General features: G+C 50.9%; 1 long non-coding RNA gene across 3 annotated transcripts; it reads right to left on the reverse strand.

Moving 5' to 3' along the window:
• Nucleotides 1-264: 264 nt before the first annotated feature.
• LOC120324330 lies at nucleotides 265-24,772 on the reverse strand. 3 transcript variants are annotated; one of them, XR_005565569.1, is made up of 3 exons: nucleotides 24,654-24,772; nucleotides 15,198-17,200; nucleotides 265-1,915 (listed from the first exon to the last, which is right to left on the reverse strand). It is a non-coding gene; the product is annotated as an uncharacterized LOC120324330 (long non-coding RNA). The 3 variants fall into 3 exon arrangements; XR_005565570.1 differs by lacking the exon at nucleotides 24,654-24,772 and having other exon boundaries at nucleotides 15,198-15,388; nucleotides 17,081-17,579; XR_005565568.1 differs by lacking the exon at nucleotides 24,654-24,772 and having other exon boundaries at nucleotides 15,198-17,579.
• Nucleotides 24,773-24,817: the final 45 nt, after the last annotated feature.

A 24,817-nucleotide genomic window follows, 5' to 3' on the forward strand; every position in this document is an offset into this window, starting at 1 on the left:
TCCTTCAAATATCTGCGAGGCAAAAGTTAAATTTTAATCCTGGAGCAGTTAAAAAAAGTTAAATTTTAATCCTGGAGTAGTTTTTTCCAAGGTCAGGAGCCCATGGATGCTCTGAGCCTCCTCAGCTCTGAGCTTTGTTCTCTTCTCCATCTCTAATCACCTTTTTTTAAGCTCCCTCAGAACATATCGGGTTTTAAACCACCTCAAACAAGGGAGGGGATAAAAAAGCCACGCTGAGGAAGTGACATTCACACAAATAAACAATCAGGGGAGACTGAAACTCTTTTATTTCTTTTAGATTAGTTTAGAAAACAAAATCAACTCAGTGTGGTCACAGCAATCCGGGCTTGGTGAATCTCCTTTCATTCCAAGGGGGTCGTAAAGTGTGTCCCACTTCCCTTTATTATCCTGCTTCCTCGTGGATTTAAACTCGGGTACAACAAACAAATCCACTCAGAACTGGATGCTGAGCCTTGGCAGATCAGTTTGATGTTAAAATGCAGGATTTTGGCTCCCTGCACAGAGAGCAGGGCAGACAGAGGAGGGGTGAGCGTGCCTTGAGCCTGATTTGCATTTCCACAGCCCTGCAATGAAACGTTTCCAGAGCTGCATTTTCCAGGGGATGAATAGAGTTGTACAGAGTTCACTCCCTGTGGGATAAATATTCAAGGTTTCTTGATGGAATTAGGGAGAACCTGAGCCTTTAAAGACACTGAAATTCAGCTGAAAGTCACCTGGAATAATGAACTAAGTGCAAGGAACACTCCAGGCTTTCTGGCACGATCATGGGGTGGCTGCTCTGGCTTTATCCTGACCCAAAGTGCATTAAAAGCCCACTTAGGACAAGATTTGGGCTTTTTGTCTCAAACAGCCCCAGTGCATCTGCACACACAGCCCCCAGCTCTCCCCTGCTTTTCATGTCCTGCTCACTTCTCCTTTATCATCCCCAGAAAAAGGTTCTGAGTCCCCTTGCCAGTGGCAGTTTTTCCACGGCCCCAAATTGCCAGGGCTGAGTGCCTTCCTTAAAAAGCCCCTGGGCTCCCATTCCAGCTTTCCAGCCGGATTTGTGTGGGTTGAAATCAGGCTCCTCAGGTGATTCCAATTCCTCGTCTTCCTCCATCTGTGACTTGCAGATTTGTCCCTCATAAAGGTGCCAGTGGGGCATGAGGGGTATTAATAGAAGCAAATGATTGTACAAGCTTCCAGAAAGTGCCATAAATCAAACCCTTCAGAGCTGAACGTTCACAGCAGTTCGGGGGGAAGTCACAGCTGGGAGAAGGAGCAATTTTCCCCCGTGGATTTGCTCCGGGAGGATGAAATGACACCTCCAGGGCAGAGTCTCTCAGGAGGGAGCACGACTGAGGTTTGCTGGCTCTTACATTTTAGTCAGGCTCCTGTTTGGTGGCTCCTTCTCTTGGATGGTAAAACCCCCAAATTACTGCAGGAAAAGGGCGGTTGAAGGCCCTGGATGTGATCTGATCCAGGGAGTGAAGTGACAGCACAGGTCAGCACAGGGGTCACCCTCACCTGGCACGGAGGTGATTGGGCAAGAAACAACAGCTGGAATTTTGGGCTCCTGAGCAGAGACGAGGCTTTGGTGTCAAACCCTCGATGCTTCCCCTTCCAGCTCGAGTTTTAAAATGCTCTGTGTGTAACAAAACCCTTCGTGTTTAATTTGCCTCCCGAACTCACCCCGGCAGGCAGGTCAGGAGCTGGGAGATGAATTGCTGGAACGTCCGTGGAGTTTTTACCTTCACCTTCCTGGCATGAAGACAAGAAACGCTTCCCTTTCCAAATGTCTTTATTTTACCCCAGCTGGAATCCACTGGATGAAAAAAAAAAAAAGGCTCCTTTCTCTTGGAATCTTTAAACACAAAGCTGGGGACGAAGAAATTTTGTACATTTTCCTCTTCTTCTGGAAAAAAAAACAGGCGCAGGTTCCAAAGTACAGATCTTATTTTGCATTTCAGGGATGAACTCCCTGCACTTACTCACAGCAGTCCCTGTGCTTTCAACAGGCAGAGCCCAAAATTAGGCTGTATATTTTGCAAACACATTTATATTTTTTTTCCATGCTTTATACGCTCCCCATGCTGACAACAGAAACCAAGTTGAATTAATATTTATGACAAAATCCCTTGCTGGTGTCAGAAGTACCTGGACCAAGCAGGGAGTTTCTTGACAAAAAGAGGGTGATTTTTTTTTTTGTATTATCCTCTGCAAATATGTGACCTAAATAATATAAAGTGTATTAAAGTGTTTGCAGCACCTCGTGCACCGATAGAAATATCAGGTTCCTGTGAGCACCTGCCTGCATTTCATACAATAAAAAGGGATATTAAAATTTAATACTAAATAAAAATTCAGATGGGTATGGGGCCTCACGTGGAAAGCTGACAGGTAATTTAACCTGTGTGAGAACTGCAACTGGTATTTGCAAATAAGCTTTTACCTCTATTTTATTTTTTATTGTTTTTTTTTTCCCTTACATTTTTACCAGGCAGGAAAATTTAAACAGGAAAAGTCGTTTAGGGGCGACTGGAATGTTTTATTCCAAGCAGGTTTTGTGCTGATAAAAGAGAAAACGCATTTCGAAATGGAAAATCCGGAATATTTCACCCTGAATGTTTTACTCTCCTTCATTGATTTTTGCCTTTGTGGGCTTTCTGGGAGTCGGAATAACTGGGAAATAAAATATGGAGGTGACACCCGAGAAGAAAACATCCCATAAAAATCCCTTTTTTGGGGGAGGATTTTGGATTTTATTTTTTTTTAAACACGTTTTAAGCAGGAAACGTGAGATTTTGAAAAGTCAGTGGATGGATCCAGCCAGAATAAGCGGGTCTGGACTCGGTGCCGCATCCAGGGCAGGGCCGGGAGAGGCAGGAAAACCTTCCCCAGGAAAATTCCCTTGGGTCCAGGAGCGGGGGGGGAAGAGGCTGAAGCGCCCGATCGATATTCTTGGTCAGAGCCGGGGTATTTAATTACGGGGGGGGGATGAGCTTGTTTGGAAGGCGATTTTTCGAGGCAGGCTGTCAAAAAGCTTTCCCTATAAACATCCCGCTGTCCGGGGAGTCCCGGGAGGGGGTCCCTGCGCTCCCACCGGCCAATTTGTGGGAGCGGGAGCCTGGAAAAGCATCTCTGCAGCCCCAGAGCCACCCTGACCCCCCCCTCCGCTCCATTCCCCCCCATCCTGCGGGGAAGGAGCTGCTTCTCCAGCCTCTGGTGATCCATCTCCCCTCGGGAATGTGGCCCCCGGCGCGGGGGGGTTGCCTGGAAGGCCATCAGGAGCCACTTTGGCTAATTGGAATCCGGGCTTAAAAGCATCCAGGGTGCAAAGCAGCAGCCGCCTAATGCAGGGCCAGGGGTTAATGCACGATTACAGGGGAGCATTTAATCTTCCAGAAAGGGAAAGGGGCCCTTATTTATTTATTTACCTCTTGATTTGCCAGGGTTCGTCCCTTTAAAAGGGGAAAAAATGCTGCTCCACCACCAAATCACGGCAGATTTAAAAGGACGCCCTCCCCTCTCTGCCCGGCTCCTGCACTCCCTGATGCTTCTGCTCCTCCCGCCGTGTCCTTGGGGGCATTCCCGTGTTTCCATGGCAGGGAACGCCGGCACAGCCCCAGCCCCGAGCTCGGGGGGTCCCTGTGCAGCCCCAGGCTCTGTCTCTGGGTACCACCCCCCAAAAAAAATTAAATGGCGATGGGGCACCAGGCAGCGGCACAGAGGGGATGAGCTGCTCTGACCGGCAAATCCAAGCCCCACTCGCTCAGCACAGCGAAGAAAACTCCTGCCAACGCCACGTCGGGGCGGGAAGGGGAAGGAGAACGATCCATCGGCTCGGCCGGGAAGGGCCGGCCCGGCTGGAGAGCGGCAGAGCCCTTTAATCCCGGGAATGTTCTCCCGGGCAGGGGGCTCGGCTTTCCTGACAGCCTGCCCGGGAAGGCAGCGGGGAGCTCAGGGAGGTTTGTTCCTGGGAAAGGTCTGATGGATGAGGAACAAGCCTGGCTGCAGCTGGAAGCCTTTTTGGGGACCTGCCACCAGCCCGGGCAGGGAGGGCTGAGCAGCAGCTCGGAAGGAGCAGCTTGGTTGCTGCTCCCCTGGAGGGGTTTGTGGCTGCAGAGCCCGACCCTAAAAGGCTCCCTGGGCCTGGCAGCTCACAGGAATGAGCCCATGTGGGTTTGACCTTCTCCTGACAGCGCTGGGGGGTCACTGGAACTGTGCAGGGTTTGCCAAGCAAAGCTGATTTGCACCAGCCGGGCATCTGCTCCCTCCGGCAAATCTGCCTTCAATGGAGCCGGCAAATGTGTGCTTCCGGGGAATCCGACCCTAGATACACGGAGGATTCCGAGGTGACATCATTCCCTGGTGTCAGGGCACTGCCATGCCCCCTGCATTCATCCCAAAGCCTTACCTGCTGTGCCCATCTGCTGCACACATCAGGATCGATATATCAGTGAGCAGCACGGAGCTCTGCACACAAAACCCTGCAGTCAATCAAGAACTTGGCAGAATGGGGTTTTCCCCCCTCCCCTCGGCTGTCCCAATGCCCAGAGGGTGTTAGCAAGGCCTGGAAGCACTGACCTGTCCCTCCTGCACAGCTACTGTGACAATGGGAGCAGCCCCAGCCCCCTCCCAAAGGGGCACAGAGCGTGGTGTTCCAGCCAGGCTGGGAAGGAGGGACTCAGGAGTCCGAGGTGGGAAGAACAGCTCTGCCAGCCCCTCTGGTTATCAATTCCTTGGGGAAAGATGAGGCCCCAGCAGCACAACCAGGATAAATTTTGCCTGATGAAAAAATCCCACCAAAGTTTGAAGAAAGGAAAAAGAAAAGCCCACATGGAGCTCAGCACCCAGGGGAAGAGGAGGGGCAGATGGTCCAGGCTGCAAAAGGGACACAGAAATGCTCTGTTGCCTTGAATTCAGTCTTGTCCCTGTCACTGGTCACTGATTTGTACCCCTGTGCACTTCCAGGGTTTGTCTGATCCAGGGTTTTTCTGACCCCCCCAGGCCGGGAGCTGGGGGTGACTCAACATCTCTGATTAATGGCAGGGGCAGAGGCTGCTCAGAAAAAGCAATAAAACACCGAGCCAGGAAGGCAGGTTTGGGGCTGACACATGAGGTAATGTTTCAAGTGGAGATAATCTCCAGGAATGACCCTGTGTGGAGGGAACTCATTACAAACAGGAGCAGCATCCAGAGCCTTCCAGGGCATCCAGGGTCCAACACTCCCAATGCATTTCTCCTCCTGGTAACTCCCTGAGGAGGGAGTCACTGTTACCAGCACTGCACAGGCAGAGAATTCGGGTTTATCCCAAAGAAAATGTTGAGCAGAACAGAGACTGGACCCTCAGCCTCCTTAACCAGGGCTCAGTGTCCCAGACTGAGCCACCCACCTTCCAGCAGGGACCTGCAGGGGCCACAGAAGGGGAGAGAGCTGGGAGCCACTGTGCCATCCTTCCCTGCATCCCTCTGACCCTGCACATCCCAAAGGTGAGCCCAAAACACGGGGCTGGTGGGAAGATGCTTTTCCAGAGACAAGGTCTGGTACATCACCTGCATCCCATGGGGAGCAGGGCCACCAGATCCTGTAGGAAATGTAGGTCTAACAAAGCCTGTAGGGTGGGCAGGGCCACCAGATCCTGTAGGATAAGCAGGTCCAACATCATGTAGGGTGGGCAGGACCACCAGATCCTGCAGGAAAAGCAGGTCCAGCAGCCTGTAGGATAGGCAGGACCACCAGATCCTGTAGGATAAGCAGGTCCACCAAAGCCTGTAGGATAGGCAGGACCACCAGATCCTGTAGGATGGGCAGAGCCACCAGATCCTGCAGGAAAAGTAGGTCTAACAAAGCCTGTAGGGTGTGCAGGACCACAGATCCTGTAGGGTGGGCAGGACCACCAGATCTTATAGGATAAGCAGGTCCCGCAGCCTGTAGGTTGTGCAGGGCTACCAGATCCTGTAGGATGAGCAGGGACTGGCACCAAGGCTGAGGGCTGCAGGATGCCATGCAGCATTCCCGGTTCCCTGTTTCCTGGCTGGTGGAACAGAGACAAAGCAGAGCTGCCTCCAGGCAAAGCGGGAGCACTTTGTGGCTCAGAGTCCCCCAGGTCTGATCCTCATCTCCATTTTCCACCTGCCCCTGTGTCTGGCCACTGGAAAGATCCTGCCACAAACCAGGAAAGAATCCAATGGCCACCCTTGGCGCTCGCACAGCTCATCCTGTCCTCCCCCACATCCCGTCTCTGAAGGAATATTACCCGGCTAAAAGCCAGAATTCCCCCTGCAGCCCGTGCTTGCCATTAGTGAGATGTTGATTTACCAATAGATTTCTCATCAGGACCCTCCTCCCTCCCTGGATCGATCACCAGAGGGGCCAGGGAGCACCTGCTCTCCTCATCTCCACCCCTGTGGCCCCGGAGCCTTTGTTAGGATGGCTGGAGGGGCTGTGGGGAGGGTTGTGGGGAGCCAGGCAGGCGCTGGGCTGAGCACAGCCAGCAATAAAAAGCCCTTTAACAGCACAGCTGCCACCCCATCCCCCTGGCTGGTGCCTGTGGAGCTGTGAGGCTGCTCCTGAGGGGGGAAATGGGGGGATCAGCTGGGCTCCTTCCCTCTGTGATGCTGCCAGGGGGTCATTCCTGTCACAGGGCACGAGGCTGAGGGCACACGGGGCAGGGTTCCCAAAGGGCAGCCACTGAAACAAAGGAGGCTCCTGCAGTTTGAGGTGAAAGAAGGAGCTGAGGTAGTTTGCTTTATAAAAAAAATAAAGGAAAGCCACAGTTTTGTGGATGGTTTGGCTCTGGAGGTGCAAAAGACAACAGCAGAGGCATCACACCCACACAGAGATGTGCAAGCCACTGATGGGAACAGGCTGCTCACCATCCACTGCACAGTGACTGGGACTTCATTTGTCTCTATTTTTAGGCTCAGTTTGAAACAGCTCAGGGAGAGATGACTGTGGAAGGAGAGCACTTGGGGGGCTCTGAAGCACAGGCATAAAAGGCACCCACCCATCCCACCTCAGCCCTGCACCAGCCCCAGCCCAAAAAGGTGATGCTGGATGTGCCTTTTCACCTCCCAGCTCCTCCCTGAGCCCACGGGGCACCCAGACAGTGCTGAAAAAAAAACCCCAAAAGGAATCAAGGAGGAAGAACAGGGTGACTCTGTCATCTATATATAGCCCAGGAGTGGTGCCAAGCCAAATGTAGGTTAGTGTAACATGTGAATCATCCTGCTCTGGAGAGCCAGGATGGAAATAAAGGGATGTGAGAAGGGGGTGGGGGCAGAAGTGGTTATAAAATCCTGCCTTGATTGACTACAAGTTGTGGTTTGCCAGCAGCCTCTAGACAGGAGGATGGAGCATGTGATGCTCCCGTTCCCACTATGCTGGAGAGGATCTGCCTGTAATTCCCGAGCAATGTGCCAGCAAAATACTGTAAATATGCCAGCCCTGACAAAAGAAAGCAGAACAGCTTCTCTGGTTGGGAATCTGTGGCTGGTTCCCCATAGAACAGATGGGAAGTGTTTCCTCGTGGGCAGGGCACGAGACTCTTCATTTCTTCCCTAATTCTTATTTTTCCCTGGGTTTGGGGAAGGGGTTAAAGGTAGTGACCCCCCCCTTTTAAATCCCGGTGAGACTGAGCAATGAAAAACGAGTAGAAGCAGGTCAGCACCACAAGTGGGCACCAGCAATGCTGAGAGAGACACAGAAACCATGTACAACTTGGGATTTTAGCTTAAATTCATTCCACTGCAAAAGGGCAGGTTCAGTGTGATGCATTAGGGTGTCCGTGCTCTTCCAGGTGTTTTATGACCCATGTGAAAATGAGGTGGTGCAGGGGGTTATTGGGGCTGCTCCTGGGGCTGGCAGCCCCTCTCTGGGTGGTTTTTTAATTGGCACAGTCAGGAGTTTATAAATGTGTGTGATGTGCTTCACACTCGGCGACAGCACAAAGTCCCCTGAGCTCTGAGCAGCTCCAGGAAGGTGGGAGAGAAAAACAGCACACAGGGTTAACCAAAATAATGGTGATAAACAGGGGGGAGATTCTCCCAGGGAGGTGTTTCTGTGCTAATGCAGCAGAGCAAGACAGGGTGGGAGCAGGAGGAAGGAAAAGGTCGCTGCAGGAGCAGGTTCCATCCCCAGCTGGGAGCACCTGGGAGTTCTCAGAGAGGTCAAACAGAAAACCTGCAAGAAAACACCCAGAGAAAAGAAACCCAGAGGAACTGGGAGCCAAAGTTCCCCTTCAGGGCTGAGCAGGGCTTTGCTCACGCCAGGGCCGCCCAAAGTGGTCCCCAAAGTGGTCCCCAAAGTGGTCCCCAAAGCATCCCCTGGCTCCCCAGGATGCTCTGAGCCCTCTCCTGGCTTTGCAGTGCCAAGGTGTCCGTGTGCCAGGGCTGTGTCACTGCCCAGGGGTGATCCAGGGCCGTGGCACTCACTCAGGGGGTGCTGGAACCTGCCCCCCAAAATCAGCCCTCACTCCCAGCTCTCCTCCTGGGCTTTGGGATTGTTTGTTGCCAGAGTCTCCCCCCGGCAGAGCTGAAGAGAAGGGACAGGGCTGTGTCTGGGAGAGGAGGAAAAGAGGCTAAAAACCCCTCTGGAAATGAGTGTTAGCTCAGGCTTGGACATCACAGCCCCATTTCAGGAGTGCTGGTGAAAAAAGCTGCTCTTAGAGGCAAATTTTTTGCTCCTAGAGGCAAATTTTTGCTCCCAAGATGTGGGACTGCTGCAAATATTGTGGCTTTGGGCATTTTCCTGGACAGTCACTCACCCCTTTCCATGCCCCAATCCAACCTTTAGGGATCAATCCCCCCCCGTGATGTTTAAGGAAACCCTATTCCTGATTTTGTGCCATTAAGGCTGCCAGGCCCAGGGAGTTAATTAGCATTTGCTCTGCAGAATTGGAGTCACCTGAGGCAGCTGAGCTTAAATCTGAGCTGTCATTAATCCCAGCTCAAGGTCTGGTCTTTGGGGTCACTGCAGAAGGGGATCTGTAAATGCCAATAATCAGAAACCATCAATAGGAAGGCAAAAGGTCTGAGGAGTCAGATCCAGCCACCAGCAAATAAAGACCTTTATTGTTGTTTGTTCCACCTGCCTTTCCTGGGCTCCTTTAACCTCTCATTATGTGCCTCACACATTAATTTCTTAATTAATTAATACACATTAACAGCAGCTGCCCAATCCAGCAGGATCTCCCTCTTCTTTTGGAAGACCCTGCACCTCGTGGTGTCTTTTTCCCGGTGGGGTTCACTGGCAAAGGCAGGAAAAACATGGAATTTTGTGGCCTGCAATGCACCAGCACAGGAATAAAAGCTCTTTGGGCAGCACTGTGTGCTTGAGGGACCAGCACTCAGCACCTGCTTTTCAATTTAACCCCCCAAAAAAATCTCCTCAGCCTTATTTGTGTGGCCCTTCCATAAAAAAATAGGAATTCTTGCTTCCCAGCAAACAGTTTGAGCACGGGGACAGTCAGCACCTGAGTTGGTTTTTTTTGAAAATAATATGAAATTCAAATTCTGAAGGATTCAACAACAACAACAAAAAAGGCCCTTCCTCAGAATGTTCTCTCAGAGCTCTGCACCTGTTTTGTCCTTGGAAAAATCACCAGCCCTGCTCTAGACAGCAAAATTTAATGGAATGAAATGTTTGCCATAGGAGGGAGAGAGTCTGGAATGCAGATGGTAAATATTCCTGGCAAGCTGCTCTGGAATGCAGATGGTAAATATTCCTGGCAAACTGCAAGCTGTGGCATTTTTGGTGGAAAACACACAGCAAGTGATAAATTTACACCCCAGGAACACAAATCAAGGCAAGGAGTGGGGGTTTTTGCAGGAAGCATTTCAGGATACAGACCCAGGGATCTTTTATGTCTTGTTACCAGAGAGGACTTATTCCATGTCCATAAATCCCTGGCAATGCCTGGCCAGCAAGGACGGGAGTTCTGCACTACAGCAAAGCTCTGCACGTGGAAAAATGGGGGTTTCAGCTCTAAGGAATCATGGCCAGGGCTGGATCAGAGAGTTCCAACCCCCCCTGAGCCAGAACAAAGAGCCTTTCCCTGGATCCTTCCATGGAGTGGATCCTCATGGGGCTGTTCTTAGCTCTGGAAGGGCAGGAACACCCTCTCCTCACTCCCTCCTCCCCTCTCCCTGCTCCCTCCTCCCCTCTCACACCCTCCACGTGTTAATTTTATTTTTCTGCCTCGAATCCTTGTTGCAGGATTTCAAGGCACACCCAAAAAAAGGGCGACTTTTTATCCACATCAGCCCAGTGACAGAGTCGTGGACGAGGAGCATCGTTTATCAGGGTGTTAAAAAAAAAAAGAGGCCACGCATTTCCCAGTCCCCACAAGCTCCTGAAGAACAAGGTTTTGGGGGTTTTTTTTAGTTTTTTTTTTCTTTTTCTGTGGCTAAAATGCATCAAATAACTGCACAGTGACTCTGGTGTCTGGTCCTTGGAGTTTAAAGCTTCGTGCCTTAAAAAAAAAATTAATAAAAAAATAAAAAAGTGTCTATTTTTGTCTCAGTCTCCCCGAACGCGCTCTTTGCATTCCATAGAAACGCGAGCCATTAACGTTAATTAGGATTCAAGCCCATTATCGCTTAGACATCCATTATCACCCAGAACATCCTCCCCACTTCTCTCCCCATCCTCTCCTGAGTCACGGATCCCTGTAGGATGTGCAGCAGCACCATCCGCTGCTCCCTTCGGGAGTTTTCCACAGTTTCTCCGGGATAAATTGTAGAAAACCCCCCTCCTGTAATCGGGAATTTAAGGATGTGCCCCCCACAGCTCTGCACGGAGCTGCCTTCCCTCGGAAATCAGCGTTTCCCTGGGAATTCCGCCTTTCCCTGGGAATTCCACGTTCCCGAGCTGCACATCAAGGGCTTCCCGGGTTCTGTGTCTCGTTTTCTGGGGGTGGAACATAAAAAAAGCCTGGAAAGCAGCGGGGTGGGAGCTCGGGGATGGAAGCGGGGCTTGGCCATGTTTAATTCATCGGGAGCTGCTGGAATCTTTGGGAGGAGCAGATCCAGCCCAGGCTGGCGTGCTGACTCACGGGAGGGTGCTTTGGGAGCCTTTCAGGCAGGGGTGTGAGGGAGAGCAGTGATCCCATATCCATCCACGGGGAGAGGAGTGACCCCATATCCATCCACGGGGAGAGAGAAAGGGGTGACCCCACATCCATTCAAAGGGAGAGGAAAAGGGGTGATCCCATATCCATCCACAGGGAGAGGAGTGGCCCCATATCCATCCAGAGGGAGAGGAGTGACCCCATATCCATCCAGAGGGAGAGGGGTGACCTCATATCCATCTAAAGGGAGAGGAAAAGGGGTGACCCCATATCCATCCACAGGGAAAGGGGTGATCCCATATCCATCCAGAGGGAGAGGAGTGACCCCACATCCATCCAGAGGGAGAGGAATGATCCCATATCATCCACAGGAAGAGGGAAAGGGGTGACTCCATATCCATCCAGAGGGAGAGGAGTGACCCCATATCCATCCAGAGGGAGAGGGAAAGGGGTGACCCCACATCCATCCATGGTAAGAGGGGAAGGGGTGACCCCATATCCATCCACAGGGAGAGGAGTGACCTCATATTTATCCATGGTAAGAGGAAAAGGGGTGATCCCACATCCATCCAGAGGGAGAGGAATGACCCCATATCCATCCAGAGGGAGAGGAAAAGGGGTGACCCCATATCCATCCATGGGGTGACCCCATATCCATCCATGGGGTGACCCCATCTCCATCTCCAGGAGCACTGTAGGATATGGGGTCACTCCTCTCCCTCTGGATGGATATGGGGTCACCCCTCTGCCTGGCACTGGGGATGGATGTGAGGTCACTCCTCTCCCTGTGGGTGGATGTGGGGTCACTTCTTTCCCTCTTCCCATGGATGGATCCTCAGGTGAGGCTGAGATTTGTCCTGCAGGATCCCTCCCTGCCCCCGGGACACTTTTCTGCTTCCCGGACTTTTCTCCTCTTCTTGGGTTTCTGCAGAACAAAAAAATCCTTTTTGCCGGCACATTTAAACCCTGCTTTTCAACCAGCTCCCAAATCACCCGGCCCGAACAAAAGGCAATAAACCCCTCCCCGGTCGCTCCGGTGAGGCAGCACAATGACCTGTGGCAAATGGAAAACGCTCCGGGGGAGGGAATTGCTCTGGAAAGGGAATTGCGGTGGGAGAGTTTGATAAAGGTACGGAAAATAATGAGAAATGAGCCCCCCCCGGCTCCAAACAAAGCCCGAGGACGAGGAGGGTGAACAACAGGATCCTTATCCAGGGCAGGTGAACCCTGGATGGGGATTTTACACCTGGATTTAGTCGAGTCACTCATTCTCTGGGATTTGCATCAAGTGCGGGAACCTTGGGATGTGCAGAGGGAAACGTCTCACCTGGGAAATGCAGCCCTGAACACACCAGATTTTCGGGGGGTTTTAACAGCACTGAGCCTGAATATCCTGAAAATACAGATACCCTGAAACACGTGTTAAAAAAATACGGATTAAAAAAAAATAACGCTATTCAGAGAGGGCAAAGCTTGGAAAGGCTTCCCAAGCCCATGGCAAGCTGGCAGATGTGCCATGGGGGCTGGCAGTCCCTGCAGCTCCACAGGAGAGCAGTGCTTGGCTGTGGAAAACAGGGAAAATCCAGAGGCGGCAGGAGGGGATGGAACCGGCTGCTGATCCTGATCCCGGGGAAGGGGCTGGGCTGTGGAGCCCTGAAAATGCAGGAAAACTGGCAATCCTGGCAACAACCCCACTCCTTGAGTTTCCCCTGCGAGGCATCATCACACAGAGACTTCAATAAGATCCCTGGGGGTGTCCAAGGCCAGGCTGGACAGGGCTTGGAGCAACCTGGGCTGGTGGAAGGTGTCCCTGCCCATGGCAGGGGGTGGAATTAAATCATCTTGAAGGTCCCTCCTCACCCAAACCACTCTGTGATTCCATGACTCTGCTGCTGAGTGGAAATGGGGGAAATGGCTCTGTTTTGGATCCAAGGGCTGGAAGGGAACCAGTTTTGGGATGAGGATGAGGGAGGAGCAGGAGCTCTCAGCTCCCCAGGGCTGGGGCAGTTCTGGGTCCCCAAAGCCCCGTTCCCTCGGTGCCCCCTGGCCCAGCCCACACGTGCCCAGCACACACAGGGCTGTGCTGCCCCTGGAGCTGCTGATCCTGATCCGGGGGAAGGGGCTGGGCTGTGGAGCCCTGAAAACGTGGGAAAACTGGAAATTCTGGCAGTTTTCCCCACCACACCTTGAGTTTTCCCCTTCAAGCATCATCACACAGTGACTTCAATAAGATCCCTGGGGGTGCCAGGCCAGGCTGGACAGGGCTTGGAGCAACCTGGGCCAGTGGAAGGTGTCCAGTGGTGGCCCAGGCATGGAATAAGATGAGTTTTCAGGTCCCCCCCGACTCGAACCGTTCTGTGCTTCTGTGACTTTGTTGTAGGGGCTCAAGGTGAGCCCAAGGTCCAACCTAAAGCAGAACATTTCACACCTGAGTGGTTCCCATTAGGAGAGATGACAAACAACCCCTCCCCTTTGTCTGGGAACCCTCATCAGGGGATCTCAAATGCAGCACCATGGAGCTGGTTTCATCAGTGTCATTAGCTCCACGTTCATCAGAAGCTGGGCAGGATGAAATGCTGTGGCCACGGGTCCCCGGTGGCAGAGGGGGAAAGAGGGGCCCTGTTGGGAGACCAGACAAACTGGGGGACCTCAGGGCTGGATTAAAGGTTTTGCCAACAAGAATTGCAGTTGTTGAAACGTGAGCTGCTCTCGGAAACAGCTCCAAGTCCCAGAGGGAAACGAGCCGGCTCAGACACTCTGCACCACACACAGGAGAAACAGGGAATTAGAGAATGGTTTAAGTTCAAAAGGACCCTAAGGATCATCGAGTTCCACCCCCTGCCATGGGCAGGGACACCTTCCACTAGCCCAGGATGCTCCAACCTGGCCTTGGACACTTCCAGAGATCCAGGGGCAGCCACAGCTTCTCTGGGCAACCTGTGCCAGGGTCTGCCCACCCTTACAGTAAAGATTTTTTTCCTAATATCCAATCTAAACCCACTCTCTGTCAGGTTGAAGCCATTCCCCTTTTTTTTGACACTCCAGGCCCCTGTAAATAGTCTCTCTCCACCTTCTTTGTTGGCTCCTTCAGGTCCTGGAAGGCCCCAATAATGGCATGGATTTCCTGGATGTGAACACTACCACCACAAAGGGAAGGAAGTGCATAATTAGCCCGAATTCCAGCCCTTGGTGGGTGCTGTAATTAAGCAGCGACAGTGTGCTGGGCCCAGGGACCACAGGGTGCAGTTCCACTTCTCCTGGAACACGAAATACATGGAAGAAGAGGATAACCCAGGGAATGGCTGGAGCTGTGTCAGGGCAGGCTCAGGTTGGATCTCAGGAAAAGGTTCTTCCCCCAGAGGCTGGTTGGGCACTGCCCAGGCTCCCCAGGGCAGTGGGCACAGTCCCAAGGCTGCCAGAGCTCCAGGAGGGTTTGGATGATTCCCTGGGGCACAGGGCCTGTGCAGGGCTGAGGGTTGGACTGGATGATGCTCGTGGGTCCCTCCCAGCTCAGCACATTCTGTGGTTCTGGGATGCAAAGATTGGGGCTGTGGCAGAAAAAATCCCGGGAGAAAGTTGTGGACAGCGAAGTTTGGTGTGTCCAAGGAAGGTTCTTGTCCAAGCCCCGCTCAGAAGGGCAGGTTCCTTCCTTTCTTCCTTTCCCTCTCCCTAGGAAGCCAAGGAGGCCTCTCCAGGCTCCCACAGCCTGGAGCAGCAGGAGGAGGCTGCTCTCCTTCGCACCACTGACGTCAGCTGCCACCCCCTGGGATTTGCTTCCCTTTCCACTGCAGAGTGTCACCCCTGGCAAGGGCACAAATCCACTCCTGACTTTTCCCTGGGATGAGCAGGAAGAGTCTGTTCCAACCCCCCGTGCCTGTCAGTCCCATTCCTGACCCTTTTGCCTCGTGATCCCTCCTCCCCCTGTGCAGCGTGCACAGGTTGTATCCCCCACCTGGCAGTGATAACCCAGGAGATAATTCCATTTGGGAAAAGCTTCTGAACATGGGAAAGCTCGTTAAGGAGCCTGATTTATGGCAGTGCAGGATCTGTCAGAGCAGCAGCGAGTTCTGCTGCAAAAGGACCACGAAAATCCCACTGAAGCCTCGCCAGCTGCCCCAGCCTGACCTTGGGAAGCTCCACTGGGTTCCATCCAAAGAAAAAGCTGGATAAGGCTGTGCCTGCTGTCTGCTGACTTGGGTAATCCACTCCATGCCAAGGACAATCCAGGAGAGCTGGGGATGCAGGGAGAGCCTCGGGCAAGGAGAGGGGAGAAGTGTCCAATAAACCGAGGCCTCGGCATGAGCTCTGTGTCATCTCTGGAATTACAAGTGTTATAAAACCAGTAAGAAATCAAAACCAGTCAGAAATTAAACTTTTTAAGAGGGAGCAGCAGCATCCACAGAATGGGTGTTTTTCCTGCCACTGAGAGGAGAGGGGATTGTACTGAAACAGGGAAAAGTCAGTAGGAAAACCAGTGGGAGCCACTGGAAGAAGTTTGTTGCCACCTTGGCCGGTGGTGTGAGGATGGAGAGGTCACTGCAAGGCACAGACAGGGGGGTAGAGGGAGCAGACTGTGGCTCTCTGAAGAAATGAGATTATTAGGTGAAGCTTCCTCTCGTTCTCCACAAATAATTCCCACTGGATCCATAAGGAAATCGGGTTAAGAGATCAGCTGGGAGAGTCTTTGTTTGCCTGGCTTTTGAATTCCAAACCCCCCCACTGACAGAATTCCAGACACAACCTGCTCTGCCAAGGCCAGGAGCGTCTCAGGGGACGATGCAGGACATTCTGACCTTCAGATTGACACGTGGTAACTTCCAAATTCCCTTCTCTGACTGTTTTGTGCCTGCAGTTAATTGAGGTGGAGTCAGTTAATGAGAGACAATGTCAGTCTGAAGCTCGGAATTAAAAAGAAAGCAACGCAGCAGCTGCACCACGTTGGCACCTCGTGGTCTTGTGGCATCACTGTGACCACAGAACCACTTGAAATCCTCTCTGTTGAGGTGTTTTCTGCCCCTGTGGGTCCTTCTCACCCTCACTTTGGTGGGGAGAAGAAAGAATTCCATGTGGTGGTGGAGGGTCAGACAGACAAAGACTTGAAAACCAGGAATGTTGGAGTCTCAAAGCCAAGAGGAGGCTCCAGGGCACCAATGAATACAATCATTTCAAGGGTTACAGAAATACATTTGATGCTGGCAAATTTAAAAAAACAAACACATTTTTGATGAGCTTTCCTTCCATCCCAAAATGACAAACAAGCTCCTGGCTCGTGACCACCTCGGTCATAATCCAATGTACAACTGTCCAGAACAGGCATTGATTTGAAATAACAGCAACAAAAAAATAGAAGCACTTAAAAAATATCTTTTTTTTTTTCCATTTTTAAATCAGATTATGGAATAATTTCACAATTCCCTCTTCTCCTCCATCCCCTCAGGAAAGGTGGCTTTCCCAGCCTGTCCCCTGTGGGTGTTCTGTTCCCTCCTGGCTTTGACTCGCTGCAAACTGACACCACTGCTTTTAAATTTATATCAAAACCTCTGATGTTTTACCCCAGCTGAGGACCTTGAGATGAAAGGGAAGGCTCCCAGCTCCTGCTTAATCAAGACTTAGAGGAGCCACGTGGATTTTTTTTCCCCAGGAACATGAGTTTGCAGAACATGTTAGGAAAATTATCGATTTGCTTCCCCTGAGTCCCTGCATGATTGGATTTGATTCGTATTTATTGCTTCCCCCCTAATCAGCTTATAGTTATTTCTGCTCAGAATATTATTTAGATGTTACAAGAAAAAGACTGGAAAAACTGAGCTGACATTCCAGCCAAAACACAGCTCAGATTTCCATAAATCAGGTTGCCCGGGCTCCTTGGAGCTCTTTGGCCAAGGTGATAATTAATATTATTAAATTGTCAGGTTTTTCACCCACACAGTACAAGGTGAGTCCTCCAACAAGCACCACTTTAATGGCCACTTCTTTTATTTTTTTAATTTTCTGTGGAACTTTCTTACCTGGAAAAACCTCCCCAGCACTGCTCAGAAAAATAAACTCTTTTATGTCCAGCATCTCCACAGTAACTGATCCCCCCGAGAGCCCAGCAGCCTTTTGCAAGGTACACTCTTGCTTTTGCACTAATTAAAAAGAAAAATAAGGGAGTCAGTGCAGTTCTGTGGAGCTGTCACTGAGCTGCAGCCTCTCAGTGGCTTTCTGCACACAAATCAATTAAACATCCAGCATGAGAGCAATTAACCCAGATACAAATTAGCCTGGCAGGGGGAACGTGGTTCCTGGGCTCGGGCCTTTTGTTTTAGGAGTCAGGATCATCCCTTTTGGAGTGCTTTGCTTCTGCCTCAGTGAAAAACAAGGCAAGAGAAGGAAGGGAAAGGGGAATGTCCCAGGGATTGGGAGGAGAGGGGAGGGAAGGGAGGAAGAGGGACAGGGAGGGGGGAGATGAACCCCAGTGGACCTGGAGGAGCTGAGCCCACACCCCAACCACTGAGAGCTGCCACAGGGGGCTGGGAGCAGAAATCCTCCTGGATGACCCAGTCATGGAATGGTTTGAGTTGGGAGGGACCTTAAAGATTGTTTTGTTCCATCCCTACCATGGGCAAGGACACCCTCCACCAGCCCAGGGTGATCCAAGCCCTGTCCAGCCTGGTACTGGGAGGAGAGGGGAGGGAAGGAAAGCAGAGGGACAGGGAAGATGAACCCCAGTGGACCAGGAGGAGCTGAGCCCACCCCCAAAGCACTGAGAGCTGCCACAAATCATCCCTGCATGGGGACTGGGAGCAGAAATCCTCCTGGATGACCCAGTCATGGAATGGTTTGAGTTGGGAGGGACCTTAAAGATTGTTTTGTGCCACCCCCTGCCATGGGCAGGGCCAACTTCCACCAGCCCAGGGTGCTCCAACCTGGCCTTGGGCACTTCCAGGGATCCAGGGGCATCCAAAATTTCTTCAAATATCCAATCTAAAGCAGCACATGGAATGGTTTGGGTGGGAAGGGGTCTTAAGGCTCATCCAGTGCCACCCCCTACCATGGGACACCTTCCCCTATCCCAGGTTGCTCCAGCCTGGCCTTGGACACTTCCAGGGATCCAGGGGCAGCCACAGCTGCTCTGGGAATTCCAGCCCAGCCCCTCACCACACTCCCAGGGAAAAAGTCCTTCCCAATATCCCATATGAACCTGCAGTTACTGGCTCTGTTCCCAACCAGAGCACATGGAGGCATCTCCCTGAAGTTACTGGGGCACCACTAATATTAACTTTGATTTTAAATTGGGGGTTAGTTTTGATTTTCAAATTCACTTTCCACTCTCCCCAGAGCTCCCCATCCCCAAATCTCCACCCTTCCCAGAGCTCTCAGCCCCCTTTGCACCACCAGCACTTTGCCTGTCTTTAAATCCATTCTCTCAGGGTCTCTGTCAGGTCCAGAATATTCTGAACAAGCCTGTCCAGGGAGGAGATATTTGGGAAAAAATGATCCCTAAATATTGGGGTGCTTGCACATCAACCCAGGCAGGTTTTCCTGGCATCTGTATGCTGCCACTGTGCTAAAAAATGGGAATTCTATCCCAATAATTCCCCTGACTGCTGGGATGACACCCATGTGTGGTACCCAGGGGCAGAGTTCACTGTTCCTGTGCCCAACTCCCCCTAATTTCCAGCCTACAATGATTTCTCCCCATTTTTTTTTTCCCTGGGAAGCAGCACTCTAAAAATAGCTTTGCCCTATGGCAGCGTTGTCATCTGGGATGTACAGCTCCAGGAAAAGTGGTCATAAAAGGCAGAATTGCAGCCACTTTTCAAAGGGATATTTTTAGAAAGGGAAGACTAGGAGAGAAAAAAAAAAAAAAAAAAAACACTAACACTCCAAAGGAGGTAGGAAGAGCTATTTTTGATCACTTTATCAGCAGAAGATTGCTACCCTGACCTGGATATATATATTTTCTGGATGGCAATTTTCAGTTTGAAACATCAGGGCAACACGTGTGGCAAAAAAGGAGTGGTGAGAAAACCGGGCAGGGCAGGGAAGCACCAAGGAAATAAAACCCTTTTTCATCCCAGGCAGTTAAATCCAAGTTTTCTTGTGCCTGGGCTTGGCTCAGAGCTCCTCCTTTGCAGGGTTGGTCCTTTATGTGCCTGTAGGTGATGATACAAAAGAAAGGAAACTGAGGCTCAGTGTCTTCCTTCCCTTCAGAGGTGGGATCTTCCTTCTGCCTCGTTAACCTTCACCTCCAAACTCTTTCTGCCTTAAAAATAATAATAAAAAAAAGCTGTTCTAGGCAGGCTGGTTTCTGCTGTGTCAGGTTTTGGCTTGTCTGGTAGGACCCAAGTTTTCCAATACCTGTCTTTCTCCGTGGCCTTCGCTCCAGGAGGGTCTCTGGGAAGGGTCACAGTTCCTTTGGGTGCTGACTCTGCTTTTCCCTCGGCTTCAAACTGTTAGATGGGATGCTGGGATGCAGTTCTTCTCTGGGAACAGTTAACTCTGCCCTGGGCATCACACACGAGTGTCATCCCAGCAGTCAGGGGAATTATTGGGATAGAATTCCCATTTTTTAGCACAGTTGCAGCATACAGATGCCAGGAAAACCTGCCTGGGTTGATGTGCAAGCACCCCAATATTTAGGGATCATTTTTTCCCAAATATCTCCTCCCTGGACAGGCTTGTTCAGAATATTCTGGACCTGACAGAGACCCTGAGAGAATGGATTTAAAGACAGGCAAAGTGCTGGTGGTGCAAGTGGGGCTGAGAGCTCTGGGAAGGGTGGAGCTTTGGGGATGGGGAGCTCTGGGGAGAGTGGAAAGTGAATTTGAAATCAAAACTAACCCCCAATTTAAAATCAAAGTTAATATTAGTGGTGCCCCAGTAACTTCAGGGAGATGCCTCCATGTGCTCTGGTTGGGAACAGAGCCTGTAACTGCAGGTTTAGATGGGATATTGGGAAGGACTTTTTCCCTGGGAGTGTGGTGAGGGGCTGGGCTGGAATTCCCAGAGCAGCTGTGGCTGCCCCTGGATCCCTGGAAGTGTCCAAGTCCAGGCTGGAGCAACCTGGGATAGGGGAAGGTGTCCCTGTCCATGGCAGGGGGTTGGAATTAAACGATCCTGAAGGTCCCTCCCAACCCAAAGCATTCCATGGGCTGTGATTCCCACAAAAAGTCCATCACACACCTATAATTAATTACTCAAATGGCAGTTAGAGGAGTGGGGGGACAGAATTCCATGTCCAGTTCAGTGGCAGGGACAGGGATTTTGCTGGCCAAGGATTCAACATTTTGCTGGAATTTATAGGTGGAAAATCAGAGACATGAACATCTGTCCCAGAGTTTCCCTCTCACCCAAGGGTGTGCTGTTATCCCACAGAACACCAGAGAAAGCTGCAGGAATCTGTGGCAGGATCTGAAACGTTTATTGGATATATTTCAATTATTAACCATCAAACTCCAGGCCAAAAGTCCTTCACTGGGGTAATTCAGTATCTCCTGCTGCTCTGTGGGATCCCACAAACCCTTTGAACCGAGGCCATGAAGGAGAACATCCCACAGGCCTCCTAAAATCAGCGTGTGCAGTGCAGGGCTTTCCAACTGCAGGGGAAACACCACTGGGAGACGTGGGTGGGGTGGTGAAAGTCGAGTTCTTTGAAGTGAGTAAATGACTGAAGTGTGTCTGGAGCTGTGAAATTGTTCTTGGCAGGGGAGCTGCAGGGAATTTGGGTCTGGGTGTTCGACAGGGCCGGGTTGGAGGGGGCTTGGAGCAACCTGGGATGGTTGGTGGTCCCTTCCACCCAAAGCATTCCATGATTCCGTGGTTCTGTGAACTGCCCCTGCAGCCAATAAATCCAGGGGAGTGAAAGCTGATAATCTTTAGGAATCTGCCAGAAATTTCCCCTCACTGGTCCCTGCAGTGCAAATGCTCAGAAATATTTCACCTTCCAGTGCAACACAGAGAGTTCCTGCACGAGGCAAACAGCACCAGTGCCTGGCAGTGTTTGTTTGGAGGCCCTGAATTACCACCCCCAGCCCAATGGGAATGCTGAAAAAAGTGGGATGTGTTAGGAAATGTTATTGTGGTGCAGCTCTGCCTCGGGAAGGTCCAGCTCGGAGCGGAAAGAAAATGAACTTATTAATTTTTCAGAGCACAAGCGTTTGCCCAGCAGGACTTTTTTTGTGTTTTATGCTGTGGCCTGACATCAAAAAAGCCTGACATACCCTCCCCTCCCAGCAGGACAGAGGCTGAACAGCATCCCAGAATGGTTGGGGTTGGAAAGGACCTTAAAATCAGCTTATTCCAACCCCCCAAGTGCCCCCGGGGGCTGCTGCAGATGAAGTGAGTGACCCTGACAATCCATAATTAACCCCCTCCCCTGAATCTGATAGTTCAAATCTTGAGACCCTCAAAAAAAAAAAAAAAAAAACAAACCTACAGGAAAAATATAAATCCCTCTAAATATTATAAATCCCTCTAAAAATTATAAATCCCTCTAAAAATTATAAATCCCTCTAAAAATTATAAATCCCTCTAAAAATTCACCTTCCCAGGAAGGTGAAAATTCACCTTCCAGGAGCCCAGCCCTGCTCACCCAGCCTGTCCTGCAGCTTGCAGTGCTCATTCCTTGCCTTCCTCCCTTCTCAAGGAGCATCCAACACCACCCAGGACGAGGCCCTGAATCCATAAATCCCAGTATTTTCATCCCTAGCTGTCTCTCTTGAAATACTCTCAGGACTTGGGCTCAGCTGGGCTCAAATGTCCGTCCTTGCCCTCTTGACTCAGCTGGAATGAGCCCAATTTCCACCAGCTGATTACCTGGGGCGTTATTTATCCGAAATTTAGGGTGACCAAAGGGGGTTTGAGGGTGTCAAGGTCTCCAGCTGACAGAAATCACTATAAATTCCGGGCCTTGGAGGGTCACACCAGTTCACATCACTCCGTGGTGTGGAATAGAAAAGTGAACCAAATTCTGATTTCCTGCCTCTTTTTCCACTCTGACAAAATTCCTGCTGATGTTCCTGTTTGCCCTCCTTGCATGGATATCACTAAGACCCATTTAGGCTTAATTTCCTTAAGATTAAGCTTAAATCAGGCTTATATCAAAAACAGGCAGTGACTTAGCAACCCCCTTTAAGCTGATAAATGATTTTTGTATTATCGGCCCAGTTGCCTTCCTTCTGCTGCCTCTCCATAACATAAAAAATCCACCCCAAATCCCCTTTATTCTCTTCATCTGATTAATTTTTTTTTAAGCTATTCTAGTGAATTCATTATCACTGCCCATATTTTATCTCCTCTCCCTGGAAGCAGTCAGGCTGTTGTCTTACTCCACCTCCTGCATTTTCTTCCCTTTTTTTCCTTTTTTTTTAAGGAAGCTGCAGGACTCAGTCTCGCCCTCCTGTAGCATTTCTCTGCTGCAGGTTTGTCAATAGTGAATAATCAAGATTCAAAGGGATGGTGCTGCTTTCCCACTCCGGGGGAGTTGCCCCTTTCCTTCCCTTCTGCTGCCTCCAAGCCCAGACATCAGGTTGCTCTTTGCTCCCAAGTGTTTCTTCAACTTCCAGGCAAAAAAATAAAAAGTTCTCCAGAAGCAGAAATATGGGGCTGCATTTCCAAAATCTCCCAAGGGGAGATCAGAAATCTCTTCAGAAATAAGGCAACGTTTCAGGCTCATTTCCCTGACTCATTTTAACCTTCAGATCACCTTCAGGATAAGGGAGCAGGAGCTCTGTCCACCTGCACCTCCCCATTGCAAGGCTGGGTTTGCAACTAAAACAACGTGGTTTTTATTTCAGGAGGGTTTCTGTCTCTCCTTGCAAATTCCTCTGTGAATTCAAACTTTTCCCTCCTCTAAAGATCTCGATTTTTGAGGTGACCCACACGTTTTAGGAGAGGTCTTGTGTTGTTCTATAAAAGTTTGCAGTGCTGCATCTCAGTATGAAATAAATAAGTCAAATGCTGTCACTGCTTGATTATAAAGCAACAATTTATTTTGCATCCTGGGTAAATGGATTTAAAACGTCGAGGTCTTTAATGAAAGGGAGGTTTATTACCAAGTTCCATATGCCCCTCCTTACTTGCTGTTCAACACCATTCCCTTGTTTTCAGAAGATGAAATGGATAATAAAAGCTCCCAAGCACCTCTGTTATCCATGTGTTTTCTTCTACAGTAAGTTTTCCATATGTATAAAACATGGATCTGTTCCCCCCTCACAGTCTTTACTTACCAGGGGGGAAAAAAACATTAATAAACCAGATCATAGCATATCCTTTTCCTAAAAGGAGACAAAATGCAATGCCCTAATAGGCAGTAATTTTGTTTTGACTTCCAAATGAAGTCCAAAGGGATGGTTTGTGCCTGTGGAGAAAACTCGGAGCAAAATTAATGGAGCAGATTTAGAACCCGTGATTGCATCGTTAGAATAAAGCCTCTTCCCTGCGTTTATAATGTGAAATTCCAGAGGTTAAGCAGCGGCTGGAGCTGCCCGTGGTTGCAAATGCAAGGCAGCAGCTCCAGGGCTAATCCCGAGTCCTGCTCCGACTGCAGTGCTGCAGTCCTATGACAGCATCATATTAATGAGCCAGCAGAGGGGTGCGATGCTCCATGTGCTCGCAAAGTTTAACCCTGTCCCTCAGACTTCCCTAACTCTCCACAGCCGCCTCCAGCCGGGAATTTCGCCTCTGCCCGGCCCAGGCTAAAGGCACCGAGGCGATTTTTGAGGAGCATTTTGCCCGTTGGGATAACCCGCTGAAAAATTCAGGCTGTGAGCACAGACAGACCCTTTTCAGCACCTCCCGACCGACGAGTTAACTCTCCCCCCTCAGCGCTCCTCTGCTTTGCCAGGGGAGCTGTGGCAGGGATTTTTCTAGCACCAGCAGGTTTGGGGGTTTTTTGGCTTTTGGTTGTGTTTTTTTTTTTTTTTTTTTTTTGCTTTTTTTTTCTCTCTCTTTGCAGCTTACTAAACAATTTCCCCCGTAGCTGTAATCCCTCCAAGAGGAGTTCAGAGTCTGGCTGGTGGCCAGGCACGGTAACGCAGCCCATACAAAGTACATTTGATCGTGTAAACATCGTTTTTTAACACGGTTTCAAAGCCGAATTTATTCCTGAGCAATGCACCAAGCGTTAGAACCGAGAGTGGGAGGGAAAGAGAGCGAGGAGGAGAAGGGGAGAAGAATCAAGATATGAAGGATTTGGGATGCCGGGGGGGGGTTGAGGGGTGTCCTCCAAACTCTCGCTGCTCCAGCCCTACCAGGGCTTCCCCCCGTTGCTCCCGCAGAGCCCCCAAAAGCGGCGCGGGGAGTGCCCGGTGCCGCAGAGCCGCCGCCTCCCCCCGCCCGCCGCGACCTTCACACGCCAGACCCCGCCTGGGGAAGGGGGGACGGGGGGGACAGGGGGGGCCGGACCCTTCCCACGCATCCTGGGGTCCCTCTGAGTGATGGAACCCCTTAAACCCCCCCGGTAAGGGCGGTCCCCCCGCCCCCCCTCCGCGCTCCCGGCGGGAGCTGTCCGTGGTGATGCAGCCGCCGGTTCCCGGTCCCCAAGCCCAGGTCCCGGCCCCCAATCCCAAAATCCCAGCCCCCGACCCCCGGCCCTACCCTGCTGTGCGACCCCCGCGCTCCGCTCCGCCACGGCCGCTGCGGGAAGGGGGGGCTGGGGGGCGGAAAAGAGAGAGAAAAGAGGGGGGAAAGAGGGAAAAGAAACGAAAGGAAGGTGGAAAATAAGGAACAGAAGGGAAAGCAAGGAAAGCAAGAATAAATAA

The sequence above is a fragment of the Pipra filicauda genome, unplaced genomic scaffold (genome assembly GCF_003945595.2).
Source record: "Pipra filicauda isolate LSUMZ 115617 unplaced genomic scaffold, ASM394559v2 scaffold498_size1627759_pilon, whole genome shotgun sequence".
In the NCBI taxonomy this organism is placed as follows: Eukaryota; Metazoa; Chordata; class Aves; order Passeriformes; family Pipridae; genus Pipra; species Pipra filicauda.